The sequence below is a fragment of the Emys orbicularis genome, chromosome 6, assembly GCF_028017835.1.
Source record: "Emys orbicularis isolate rEmyOrb1 chromosome 6, rEmyOrb1.hap1, whole genome shotgun sequence".
Lineage (NCBI taxonomy): Eukaryota > Metazoa > Chordata > Testudines > Emydidae > Emys > Emys orbicularis.
The window spans coordinates 7,572,013-7,586,090 of NC_088688.1; positions in this window are offsets into that span (position 1 = coordinate 7,572,013).

Sequence of the window (14,078 nt, forward strand, 5' to 3'; positions counted from 1 at the left end):
AAAGTTGTCCTTTTTTCCTTTACAGTGCCATTGGGGGATATCTTGCTTATCAGAAGCATCACACAATACAGATTCATAGAAGATTAGGGTTGGAAGATACTTCAGGAGGTCATCTAGTCCAACCCCCTGCTCAAAGCAGGACCAACCCTCCCTAAATCATCCCAGCCAAGGCTTTGTCAAGCCAGGCCTTAAAAACCTCTAAGGATGGAGATTCCACCAACTCCCTAGGTAACCCATTCCAGTGCTTAACCACCCTCCTAGTGAAAAAGTGTTTCCTAATATCCAACCTAGGCCTCCCCCCTGCAACTTGAGACCATTGCTCCTTGTTCTGTCATCTGCCACCACTGAGAACAGCTGAGCTCCATCCTCTTTGGCACCCACTCCCCTTCAGCTGGGTTCAGAACTCTTAAAAGATGTAACTGCACAGGCATCGCACCTAATTCAACAAGGTTCTTAAGTGTGTACATAATTTTAAGCATGTGAGTAGACCCATTGACTTTTAAAGGATGTCCGTAACCTCAAGCATTGAAAAGTCCCTTTGAAATTAATGGGACTACTCAATGCTTGATGTTCCATACTTGCTTGAAAAGTCAGGGTGTCTGCACACATGCTTAGAAGTTAGGCACATGCTTATGTACCTTGTTGAATTGGGGCCTTAATGCATACACATGTTACAGCCTGGCTCTGCAAAGCCAAACTCTTGTAATTAAGCCCATTGAAGCCAACAATACTGAAGACAACTTCAGTGCGACTACTCATATTAGTTAAGGTTATTAAGATGAATAAAGAATCAAGCTCCTAAAGGGACCCACTTGGGCCTCAGATCATTAAAACCAAAGCTTGAGTCCAGTTCACCACAAGGTTCATGAACCTGAGGTTAGAACAAGCCGCGAGTCATCAAGTTACAGACGCTGGCTATTATGGCAACCGCACCTCTATCACTATGTCAGCCTCAGTGGTCCTCACTCTGGCTGGGGTAGGGCTGGAGTAAATCAGTCCTTCTCCAGAGGTTTATCATTCCTAATGGGGGTTTATTTACGGTTTCCACAAGGTAGGCCTCAGGGTTAGTCTGACTGGTTTGCTTAAGCAAAACCACCACCAACAACAAAAATACACATCCTTGCTCCCACCTTTATTACGCTGGTTCCTAGTCCCCAGCCCTTCCCCAAACTGTCATAAACTCGATATTCCGCTCTAGGGAGGAGAAACCTTTTTTCCCTGTTGCTGCCAACCCTTCCGCAACTTGTTTCTTATCCCTTCTCTTTCAGTGGAAGAGGATTGTGGCCCTTAATTGGGCTCAGGTGTCCCTAATTAACCGGAGGTAACCTTTTATGGCTCGTAAGGAAAAGGGCTTAAACATTCTAAGGCTGATACTCCTGCTTTCAACCACCTACAGCCGTCAGGTCAGACTTCGTAACACTGTTTGAACTGAGTGATTAAAGGTGCAAATTAAAGGGGGCACAAATAGAAAGGCACAGTAGGGTTTACGTGAGTGAATTCTTAGTGCTTGATCCTACAGCACTCAGGCAAAGTGGCTTATTGACTTTCATTGGTGTGTTGGGATGTTAGTGAGTTCAGTCCCATAGGGCCAAGTCAGAGGCCTGCCCCACATCTCTTACTTGAGATACTGAGCATTATTATTGGGGTGGAGAGAATATTGCACAATTGCCTACTGCAAGGTTTCTTGCACCTTCCTCTGAAGTGTCTGGTGCTGGTCACTGTTGCAGACTGGCTATTGGACTAGATGGACTGGCCATATCAGGGCTGGCAGTTCTTATGTTCCTTTACCTTGAGTCTTTGTCACACATTTTACCGCTCAGTTTCTTCTCAGGAAAGGACAGGGTGGGACTTTAAAAAGGAATCCTAGGACCTCGGGCACCAGAGTGATGCTCAGACTGATGGGTTCCATTCCTAGTTTTCTGCCACTGACCTGCTGCGTGAGCTTGGGCACATCGCTTCTTCTCTCTGTCCCCTCCCAAACTTTGTGTGGTTCGTCTATTTAGAGTGGATGCTTTTCAGAGCAGGGACCGATCAGGAAACAGAAAGGGAAGATGGTGCAGTAGCAGTGGACTTGGGAAACCTGAGTTCATCTCCTTGCTCTGCCACAGGCTTCCTGTGTGAGCTTGTTACTTGCTCTCTTTGGGCCTCAGTTCCCATCTGAAAAATGGGGCTAATGGCCCTGCCCTACCTCACAAGGGTATTGTGAGTATAAATACATTACAGACCTGTGTTGCACTCAGATACTAGAGAGATGGGGACCATGTAACTAAGGAAGATAGGAGCTGTTTCTTACCATGAGTGTGTGAACGTACAGTGCCTGGCAGAACGGGGCCTTGATCTCAATTGGACCCTTCAGCGCTACTGTAATATAAATACACAATAGTAGCAAGGAAGCATGATGGACAGTGATGAGCACCTTGATTGCTTTAACATTTCTTCGGCCAGCCCACGACCCCGTGGGACTGTCAGTTGAATATGCCTTGCTTTTGTTTTGCTGTGGACGGTGAAAGAGTCAAAAATGGCCCGCACTGCTCAGGAAAGCTGACATGGCTGCCGTCCATGTTTGTTTTTCGTAGGGGGATGGGAGTGTTTGCTGATCTACTGTGTCTGTGTTTAAACTGACTTTGGGACTCTAATTGCCTGGCTGTTTTTTTGGAGTGTGTTTGCTTGCTGTCTTGATGGGGTTTGGACTGAAGTGTGTTTGTTCTGAGTGATTTTGGAGTTTGTTTGCTCTAAGTGAAAGTGGGGATTTGCTGTGACTGAAACTTGCAATGTGCTTCTGCCCACTTCGGCTCATGGGGAGTTTTCTCCCCTTCACCCACAGCTTTCACTGTAGCTTCTGCTTTATTTCTCCTGTTGCTCTCTGTACAGCCTGGGCTTCTGTGATGTACACACCCATGACTTTTCCGCCTGCCAATGTGCTTCTCCTGCAGTCCAAAGGGATGAACCCTAAGTGCGAGAGGAACTTCACTCTCCAGATCCACTCATTTCGTAGCCTCTCTGCTGAGACTGACCACCAGGAGACAAACCACAGAAGTCATTTTTTTTAAGTAATGTGAGCACTTTGAATGAGATCCTCAAAGGTATTTAGGTGCTTAATCCCAGGGAAATCAGTCGGAGTTAGGTTTCTAAGTACACCTTTGAGGATCCGAGCCTTTTCTGTTAAGAATTGGACAGAGAGCCCGTAACTTGTTTCTTGGGAGGACCTTGGGCAATTAATAACAGATGCAGTAATGGAGTGATATAGGTTTAATTATAAATACCCTATGAATTTAAACAAATCACTAGCCTATTGAGGGTAGGTCAGACCCTACCTTTAAACATGCAATTTTTTTTTTTTTTTAACTGAGTAAGTGAGCCAGACAATTTTCAGGGGAAAAAAATCACTGGTTTTATTTGCTCTTTTTATTAGTGATAAAATGCCAGGGAAGTTTCAAAGTAATAGCAGCCAGAGTAAAAGAGAATAAGAAATAAAAGAAGGTTTTACTGCATCAGAAACTGCCTTATACTTATTACTTTTTCACAACAGTATGGCGCTGGTACTTCCTATTTGCTGTAGATCCAGAGAACGTATGCAACTATCCCTTTGTTTGTTTTATCCTTTTTCTTTTAATTGTCTGTCGGCTGAAACATGCTGCAAGTACATCTGCAGGAACATGCAATATTCAGCATTCATAGACCAGAGAGCTAGAAAACAGGAATCCCACAAAGGGAGTGACCAGAGGGAAGTTCTGGAAGGTCAGAATTAATCAAGAGCGTTAATTTCAAATAGAAGGATCTGTTTGTGCGTGGCGAGAGGTGATTGCTAACAAGGGGACCTTCACAATTCAAGATGGCTGCAGATATTATTATAGGCCACGTGTACACTACAGAGCCTATGCTGGCAGACCTCCTGAGTGTAAATGCAGCATATACCAACAGAGGGAGCTCTTCGGCTGGTGTAGCTACACCACCTCCCCAAGCGACATTAGTGATGCCCATAAAAACGCTCTTTTGTCAGCAGAGTTGCATCATTTTGTTGGCATAGCTATGTCAGCAGGGATGTGTGTGTGTGTGTGTGTGTGTGAGTGTTTTTTTCCACACTCCTAGCCAACATAGCTATGTCGGCAACATTTTGTAGTATAGACCATGCCTTATAAATAGACTTGTTCCATAATGATAGTAGTAACTGTAATTATATGCGTCTGACGAAGTGGGTATTCACCCACGAAAGCTTATGCTCCAATACATCTGTTAGTCTTTAAGGTGCCACAGGACTCTTTGTTGCTTTTTACAGATACAGACTAACACGGCTACCCCTCTGATACATGTAATGATATGTTCAGTTGCAATATATTATTCAGCCAGTAGATGTCTCTGAATATTGCATAGAGTTCCAGGCATGGTGCACACCCTGGTAAACAACAGAGACAAAACTGGGACTTGAGATAAGTGGAAGCCTGTTTATTTGTGCCTGGAGTTACCATGGTTTTGCTTAATAATTGCATCTTATTTAAGAAATATTGTGATCCCAATATGTCATGACAGTAGTAATAAATGTTATGTACACTCCGCCTTTTATCATGGAAGATCCAGAAATGAATTTTACAAACTGTTCAAGTTAATTTCCACTTGGCATAAATGAATATCTTTGGACATTGCTCCGTGCAGGCAACTGTGGGTTGGGGTGTAGTAGCTGTTGTAAAAGCTCAGAGCAACATCACACATCAGCTTAGAGTCCCAAAACAACACTCTCTTGCACTTTGCACAGTTATTTACACCTATTGTAGGTAGCAGGAAACACTAGAGGTGCTGTCTTTTGGACAAAGTTCTGACCATTTGTAGACATTGAAAGGTACTTTTTGCAAGAATGGGTGGTGTTCAGCATTACATGTTGGCCAAATTCTAATGTGTCTCTATTGCATATTACCTACTTAAATTTCCTTTGAGTTTTAATTCGCTGTACCAGGCTTTCCTTATCTCCTGTCATAAACTGACAGCTGTGTGGAGTTAGAGACTGTCACTCTCCACCCTGGAGCAGCAGTGACAATGGAAGTGAAGTCATCCATTTGTGGCACACATACATTTCTCTATGCGTGTGTAAATATTAGCCCTGATTCTCCACTGCCTTGCTTGTTATTTACACCTGTGTAAAGTGAGTATCATTCTGATAGCATTAGGCAGTGGAGAACCAGCTTTGTAATTTAAAATCAAATTGGAGAGAATACTAGAGAATGGACTAGATGTAATTACCTGTTTACCAGCAGTATGTTATTCACCCACCAGCTGTATCTCTGTTCTGTAAAGTTCCAAACATGGTGTGGTTCTTGGCATATAAAGTTAGAACTTGAGCTGCGTGGAAGGTGTAGCTGTTTACTTTAATACATGCCTCCTATATAAGATCTACTGTAATTCCAAATACTCTAACTCTAAATGGAATAATCTCCCAATAGCAGGGAGATGTCCTGAGTCTGATAACCAAGGTGCTATCTCTGACCTCACTTATTTCCTGATTATGTTGGAGAATGATTTGAGGCTTATGGAAGGGGTTATATAAACCACATCATCATAATAATGATCATTGGAAAGGCTTGAGCACTGCCTTTGTGTGCACCAAGTTCTCCACTGTGCTGTGCAAGCCAGGGGAAAGGAAGACATCTCCCATCTCCATACCATGATTGAATATACTGGGATGGCCAACAAGGAAGGAATTTTTGGTTGAGAGCGAAAGTGATAGAAATAGGAAATGAGATACACCAGCAGACAAATGAGCAAGAGCGACTTATTGATGAAGCATGGATAGTGCTAAGCGTAGAAGTTAAAATAGCAGAAAACGAGGTTCAGGGGAGTAAATCGAGGGTACAGACTTGTACTACAGGGAGAAGCAGCAGAAGGAAAAGAAAGTGTAGCTATGATAAAAGACCATGCAAAAAGGTAGGCAAGAAACAGAGATGTGCAGATATAAATATCTCCATGTCTTCCTACATGGGTAACCCATTTTACCGACTGACCTGCACTGAAATGTAATTTGTGAAGATGCTAGTTGGCATTTACATTATGTCTTGGAAAGACAATGGACCAGATGTACTCTTTGTGTGATTTCACTGACGATACCACAGGCTGTGTGAAGTTACACCAGGAGATGATGCCCTAGGAAGTTATACCAGGGGGTAATTTGGCCCACTAAATCTGAGTCCATCTTGTTTCTGTCTGGGTTCAGGTGACCGCAGGCAAGCAGTTCATGATCAATTGGAGAGGGTTTCTGATGACTGCATTGTTGAAGTGGGTGTACTGGGAAAATAGTTCAGATCTTTATCTGGTGTAACTCATACCTGCATTGACTTCAAAAGGGCAAGGTGATTTACACCAACTGAGTGTCTGGCCCAGAATCTTACAGCTTTTTTCACATGGTTATAATAAAATCAGTAAAAGGATAAGGACTGGACAGATCCTGGTACTGACTGTGCATAAACAAAGGGCTCAGGTGTGGTTGGTTTGATGTATGCTGTACACATGTGGGATTTAGTGTTTTGTAAGGAAAGACATCTGGGTTACACCTGGAAGAATCTGATGTAATGGATTTAGTTCTGATTGACGCAGTATAATTCATAGCAGAATGTAGCCCAGAGATCTGGCACAACATCCTGGTCTCATTGAACTCAATGGGAGTTTTACCATTGACTTCAGTGGAGTCAGGATTTCACTCCTGATGCTTTGCAGCTTACAGACCTCCATGGCTTCTTTTTCCCTCTCCAAGCTCAGAGATACATTCAGTTTCATACGAGGGTTGCTGATTAGTACAGTCCCAAAAGGCAATTGCCTGTACTAAAAGCTACTCTAATTAAAACAACAATATCCATTCAAAACACTGTAGGGCCAGAGCCTCAGCTGGCATGAAACAGTGTAACTTTGTCGAAGACAATGCAATTGATACCATCTGAGTATATGTACTCAGTTCTCTTCTCAGTGCTACCCATGCATCTGGGTTGCTCAGGAGTAACGGAAAGTAGACTTTAGCCCTAAACACACATATTGCTACTACCATAACAATGGGAAATGGAGAAAGAAGGTTCTGACATACAGACTATCAGAGCAGTTAGCTCTCTCCAACTGAGTCCCTTAGACTGGGCATGTCTAACAGTCCAACTTCGGCAGGGCCCACGTTCAGAACTAAGTTTCAAACCATATTAAAAATAACAACCTGATTACACGCACTTTTACTGACACACATGTGCCAGGAGCAGCATCTGGCAAAATGTTGCCCAGTTCATCTTAAAATTACACCAAAACCACGTTGCAGCCCCAGGTTATGAAAAAAAATAAAATCATCCTAAAGAGATCGCTACAACAACCTACTGAACAGAGCAATTGTGTTGGACTTGGGAGGTTGGACACCAATGGGCAATGTGACAACAGAATCTACTTTAACAGACAAATTGCTGTGGTAAACTTTCAGGGGTAAGGTGGGGGGGAGAGGGAGATATTCAATTTTATCACATTAGGATCGATTTAAAGATTGTTTGGAAGCTACTTTCATTTTCATTTTAATATTATTAGGCTATGGCAGCATGTAACAGGCTTTGACACCAAATGCTACGCTTTGCACCGGTTGCAGAACCTGCTTGGGGAACCCAATTGATCAGGTAATTTTTTTTTTAAAGAGAGGTGAGGGAAAAGAAAGTTGTGTGACATTTACAAAGGCATCTGTCACCTGAATAGTGGGCTGCAAAATCTGCAAGACAGGTTTCTAAATTCAGAACTTTTTCATGCTGATTTTTCAAACCCCCAAGCTCTCACTTTTTGGGCCTGGAATTGTTTTTGCATTTTGTTTTTGTTTAATTTTTTTTTTAATGCTGCAGACCTGGTTTGGTTTTCAGTATATCATTCTGTGTATCCCTCCTCTTATTCACCCATTTGTCTTACGGTTTTGGACCACAGAATCATCAAAATGTAGGACTGGAAGAGACCTCGAGAGGTCATCTAGTCCAGTTCCCGGCACTGAATCAGGACCAAGTATAATCCAGACCAGGGGTTCTCAACATCTTTCTTTCTGAGGCTCCCTTCAACATGCTTTAAAAACTCCAGGGCCTGGTGGGGGCGGGGGAGGGGACTTGGGACACCAGGCTGGGGTGGGGACCCTTGGACATAGGCGCAATTTGACTTCTATTTTGGGGGGCAAGGGCCGGCGGGGCAAGGGCCAGCTCTGCACAGTGGGGTCCATGGAGGGAGTGCCACCTCCACCCCCTGACTCACCTCAGCAGGACACCTAGCCTGTCTGTGTTGTGGGGGGCCGCAACCAAAAAATATAACTTAAAGTGGAGACTCAGCTCAAAAAGTTTGAAAATGACTCTGGGTGCAGGGAGATGGATAGCTAGGGGCTCTGTGCAGAGAGAGGGGTAGCGCTCAGGGGGCAGGGTGGGGGTTAGCTATGGGCTGGGTGCAGAGAGGGGGGTAACTCAGGGGGCAGTGAGTGGGTAACTAGGGGCTGTGTGCAGAGAGGGGGGGTAGCTCAGGGGGCAGGGAGGGGGTAGCTAGGGGCTGTGTGCAGAGAGGGGGGTAGCTCAGGGGGCAGGGAAGGGGTAGCTAGGGGCTGTGTGCAGAGAGGGGGGTAGCTCAGGGGGCAGGGAGGGGGTAACTAGGGGCTGTGTGCAGAGAGGGGGTAGCTCAGGGGGCAGGGAGGGGGTAGCTATGGGCTGTGTGCAGAGAGGGGGTAGCTCAGGGGGCAGGGAGGGGGTAGCTATGGGCTGTGTGCAGTGAGGGAGTAGCTCAGGGGGCAGGGAGGGGGTAGTTAGGGGCTGTGTGCAGAGAGGGGGTAGCTCAGGGGGCAGGGAGTGGGTAACTAGGGGCTGTGTGCAGGGGGGGTAGCTCAGGGGGCAGGGAAGGGGTAGCTAGGGGCTGTGTGCAGAGAGGGGGGTAGCTCAGGGGGTAGGGAGTGGGTAACTAGGGGCTGTGTGCAGGGGGGGTAGCTCAGGGGGCAGGGAAGGGGTAGCTAGGGGCTATGTGCAGAGAGGGGGTAGCTCAGGGGGCAGGGAGGGGGTAGCTATGGGCTGTGTGCAGAGAGGGGGTAGCTCAGGGGGCAGGGAGGGGGTAGCTAGGGGCTGTGTGCAGTGAGGGAGTAGCTCAGGGGGCAGGGAGGGGGTAGCTATGGGCTGTGTGCAGTGAGGGAGTAGCTCAGGGGGCAGGGAGGGGGTAGTTAGGGGCTGTGTGCAGTGAGGGAGTAGCTCAGGGGGCAGGGAGGGGGTAGCTAGGGGCTGTGTGCAGTGAGGGAGTAGCTCAGGGTGCAGGAAAGTGGTAGCCAGGAGCTGAGGAGCAGCCGCAACCCTGGGTACCATCAGCAGACGCGGAAATGCCATGGCTGCCCACTCCATGGCACCACCAGCCGGAAGAGCAGCTGCCCCGCACTCCCTGGCTCCAGCTTCCCACTTGTGATTTGGCCAGAGGGCAGGGCCTGAGGGAGACTGGGGGAAAGGAGGCGGGAGCTGGAGCTTTCCCCAGGATTGCCCCACTCTGGGTAAGGCACTGCAGTGTGGGGGGACAACCCTGGTGTCCCCCCAACTCTGTCCATGGGCTCAGGGCTTCTTTCTAAGGGGAGCGCCTGGGCTCTGGGCTTCAGCCTCCTACAGCTCCCAACTTCAGACCAGGGGGGCACCAGGACTCCCGGCTTTAGCCCCGCGCCGCTCCCGGCTTCACACCAGGGGGCACCAAGGCTCATGGCTTGAGCCCTGTGGCTCCTGGCCTCAGCCCCACGAGGGTGGGGGCCACCAGGGCTCAGGACACTGTGTTTCTGCTGCAGGACCCTGCAGCCCCCCGAAAGGGCTCGCGGACCCCCAGGGGGGCGTGGACCCGCAGTTGAGAACTGCTGCACTGATCTAGACCATCCCTGACAGGTGTTTATCTAATCTGTTCTTAAAAATCTACAATGACAGAGATCCCCCAACTCCGCAGGTAATTTGTTCCAGTGCATAACTACCTTATAGTTAGGAAGTTATTTCTAATGTCTACCCTAAATGTCCCTTGCTGCAATTAAGCCAATCACTTCTTGTCCTGTCCTCAGTGGATAAGGAAAACAATATTTCACCCTACTCTTTATAACAGTTTTTTTAAAATGTACTTGAAGACTGTTATCATGTCTCCCCTCTCAGTCTTCTCTTCTCCAGACTAAACAAACCCATTTTTTTCAATCTATCCTCATAGGTCATGTTTCCTAGAGCTTTAATAATTTCTTGTAGCTCTCCCCTGGACGTTGTCCAGGTTGTTTATATCTTTCCCCAAGTGTGGTGCCCAGAACTGAACACAGTACTCCTGCTGAGGCTTTATCAGTACCGAGGAGAGTGCCATCCTAGGGTGTCTCCATTGCAAAGAAAAACCCATGGTGCCGAGCATCAGAGCTCAATTCACTCAGGCTCCTGGGGCTCAGTCTGCAGGGCTAAGAATAGACGTTCCCACTTGGGATTGGAGCCCAGGCTTTGAAATCCAACGAGGGGGAAAGGCCTTGGAGCTCAGGCTCCAGCCCAAATGGCAATGTTTACACTGCTATTTTTATCCCCACAAGCCTGAGACAATTGACCTGGGCTCTGAGACTCAGTGCTAAAGGTTTCTTTTTCTTTTTTTCTTCTTTTTACAGTGTAGACAAAGCCATAGTGGTATTTCATATTAATAATACCACATTGTCTTTTCCTAACACTTTCCATCCATCTTCCAACTCACAGCAGTGCCAGCACGCCCACTCCACAGCTCCCAAAAGCAAGGCTGCTCCATCCTCCAGCAGATTGTTTACTCCCGTTGCTCCAGGAGCAATCTTTTCCCATCTCCAGCACATTATGGGCCTTGTCCCTCACTGCCTAACACCTTATTTCATTGTTTATACATGTGCAAAGTGGTTCTAATGTGCTGCAGTTCTGATCTGCAAATGTGCACCCACTTTGCATAGGTGTAAGTGACTAGGTTGAAGGATGTAGAAATCAGTCCCTAAATGGGCTTTATTCTCATTTACTGTAAGGCTGCTTTACCCCATGCTGCCCTATACTCTACCACCATGCATTACAAATACGTCTACTCTAAAGCCCCATTGCCCACCACCATGGGTTTATGGAAAATACCTTTTGCCAAACTAATTTGATATCCCTTTTTGATGAGATAATAAGTTTGGTTGATAAAAAGAATAGTTTTGATGTAATATAGAGAGACTTTTTAAAGCCATTTGACTTGGTACTGCAAGATATTTAGATTAAGAATCTCGAAAGATACACCACGGCACACATTGAATAGATTGTAAACAGGAAATCATCATTGAGGAACTGTGTTTCTAGTGCAGGTCCTGTAGCTATCGGTTCTTGGCCCGCCACTCTTTAACATTGTTATCAATTACCTAGAAGAAAATAAAACCATTAATGATAAAGTTTACAGATGACACAAAGATGGGGGGGGGAGGGCAGAGTAAATAACGAAGAGGACATGTCACTGGTAAATATCGGTCTGGATCGCCCGGTAAGCTGGGCACAAGTAAGGAATATGAGTTTCAATATGACCAAAAGTAAGATCATATATCTAAGAACAGAGAATGTGGGTCATAGTTACAGGATGGGGGACCCTATCCTAGGAAGCAGTGATTCTCAAAAAGATTTGGTGGTTATCACAGTCCTGGATGAGCTCACATTGTCGATGCTCACCAGACAGCTGTGTTTGGACCCACAAGCTGGTTCCAAGGGCTTTTAAGCTCCCCTATGCATGCAAGGCTCTAGCCACGGTCTCTGGCCTCTCTGGCTATGTGACACTTGAAGCAAGTAAGACACAGACTTTCCAAAGGAACTTCCTTGGATGTATAGACAGGGGAATACTGAGGTATTAGGGAGGTTATATTACCTCTGCATTTGGCACTGGTGCAACCGCTACTAGCATACTGTGTCTCGTTCAGGTATCCACACTACAAAAAAGGTAACTATTTACTAAGGGTTGTGGTGGGTTCTCCATCACTGGAAATTTTTAAATCAAGATTGGATGGGTTTTTTCCCCCTAAAAGATCCACTCTTGTTTAACCACCGCTATTGATTTCAAGCCGGAATTAATTCAGGCAAGTCCTATGGCCTGTGTTATGCAGGAGGTCAGACTAGATGTTCTAGCCTCAAAATCTATGAATCTAAGAAATTGCCCTGAAGGATGCACTGCTCCCTGGTTGACCTCAGGCTGGATCAGCAGAAAAGTGACTTAGAGCTACTCATCCACATGCATCCTGCACTAAACACAGATCAGCTGCTTCTGGGGATCTGGCCCCAAAACTCAAGTGTGTTCTATTAATTATCCACCATCACTGATGGCAGCACCTATTATTTTTCACTGATGTATTCAGTCAGTTCAACTCAGTACGGAACCTGGCATTGCTGCAGGCTATTTCTGGTGGCATAGGAATAAATCCATGAGTTTCATAATTCTGCCATTTTAGTCACAATTTACCTGCACATGATATTTTCCTGTTGTAAGCCTTGATCCACTAACATTTGTGAAGCATTTAGATATCCTTGGATGAACGTTGCTATATATTGGTGCAAATCATTATTCAGTATTACTATTATTTAAAAAATTGTGATGCACCGTGACATCCTGTTAAACTAGCTGAGAGCACTTGGAAAATATCCATTATTAATATTATTGATGTATACATCATAGCCCCCTTAGCTCTCCAATATTCTATATTATCAGAGTGGAACATTTATTTTGTCCCCTGAATCATTAGGGCTGGGAAAGGAATTCTAGCAGGTGGTATAACCTGCTTTGCGGCAGGACTGAATTCATTTTCCTTAAGCCATTACTGTTAGACTGATGATGAGTCTGCCCTTGAAAGTCTCTGAGTGAAAGTGGTTCTATGACCTCCCTTGGCAGCTTGTTCCATGGCTCTAACTGTCCTAATAGTTATAAAGTTTGTCTTAATCATTAACTTAAATTTCCCCTTTGTTGCAGCTTCATCCCATTATTTCTTGTTCTGACCTTGGTGACTAATTAGAATAATTGGCCCTTGCCCTCCTTCTTGTATGTTTTATGTACTTGGAGCAGAGATGGGCTTAGGCCACAACGTATGTACCCATATCCTGATCCCCTGGAAGCTTGGGGGCCAATTTCAGCCTTGGGATTCTGGTTTAGTCCATTATTAAAATAGCAGCCAAGAATGGAGTTCAGATCTAGGTTCAGATTTTAACCAACCCCCAAGTATTGATGTTGGGATTTAGGGCTCAGCACCACTTTCATAGCTTGTCAGGCCAATAAAGGCTCATTGAGGCATGTTGAATTAGATGGGGCCCAACTCAAATTGTTTAATTGGTCTCATGTCCTCTTGGTTGTCACTCAGCACAGGGGCTGGACTTGATGCCTTCTCGAGATCCCTTCTAGCCCTGATTCTATGTTTCCTTTCACTCTCCAGCTAAGGAGGTAACAGAAACTTAAATAGTTCAGAGATGTCAATCTATCTAAGGTACTTATATGGCCCTCACTGTTATGGTGTTAGAGCACTTCCCAGTCTTTAATGTATTTATTCTCACAGGAAGTTGTGAGAAGTGAGAAATAGAGAAGTACTATTATCCCCATTTTACACACGGGGAATTAGGTCCCAGAATCCCAGCTCCTCAAGGGTATTTAGCCATCTAACTCTTATTGAAGCCAATGGAAATTAGGCCCCTAAATAGCTTTGAGGATCTGGGGTAGAGGTTAAGTGACCTACCTAGGGTTGCCACCTTTCTAATTGCTGGTAACTGGATCCCTGAGGCCCAGCCCCCTTCTCTACTTCTTCCTCCAGCCTCCAACCTGTTCTCCATCTCTTCCCATCAAGTCCCCGCCCCCGTCACTCACTCCTCTCCCCATCACTTGCTGGATCACCTCCACCTCCCTCCGCTCCAGCCTTCCCCCCAGCCCCCTACAGCTGGGCTTCCTCTGTTCCAGGGCTGAGATGGGAGCTGCTGCAGCCTGACAAGGAGCCTCCTGCAGGGAGAAGGCAGCCCTGTCTGAGCAGGGGCTGGCTGGGTTAATGACCTGGGGCCTTCCCCCCACCCTGCAGTAACCAGACTTTTGGTGTCCGGTCAGTACATCTGACTGGACACTGCCAGCTCCCCTTT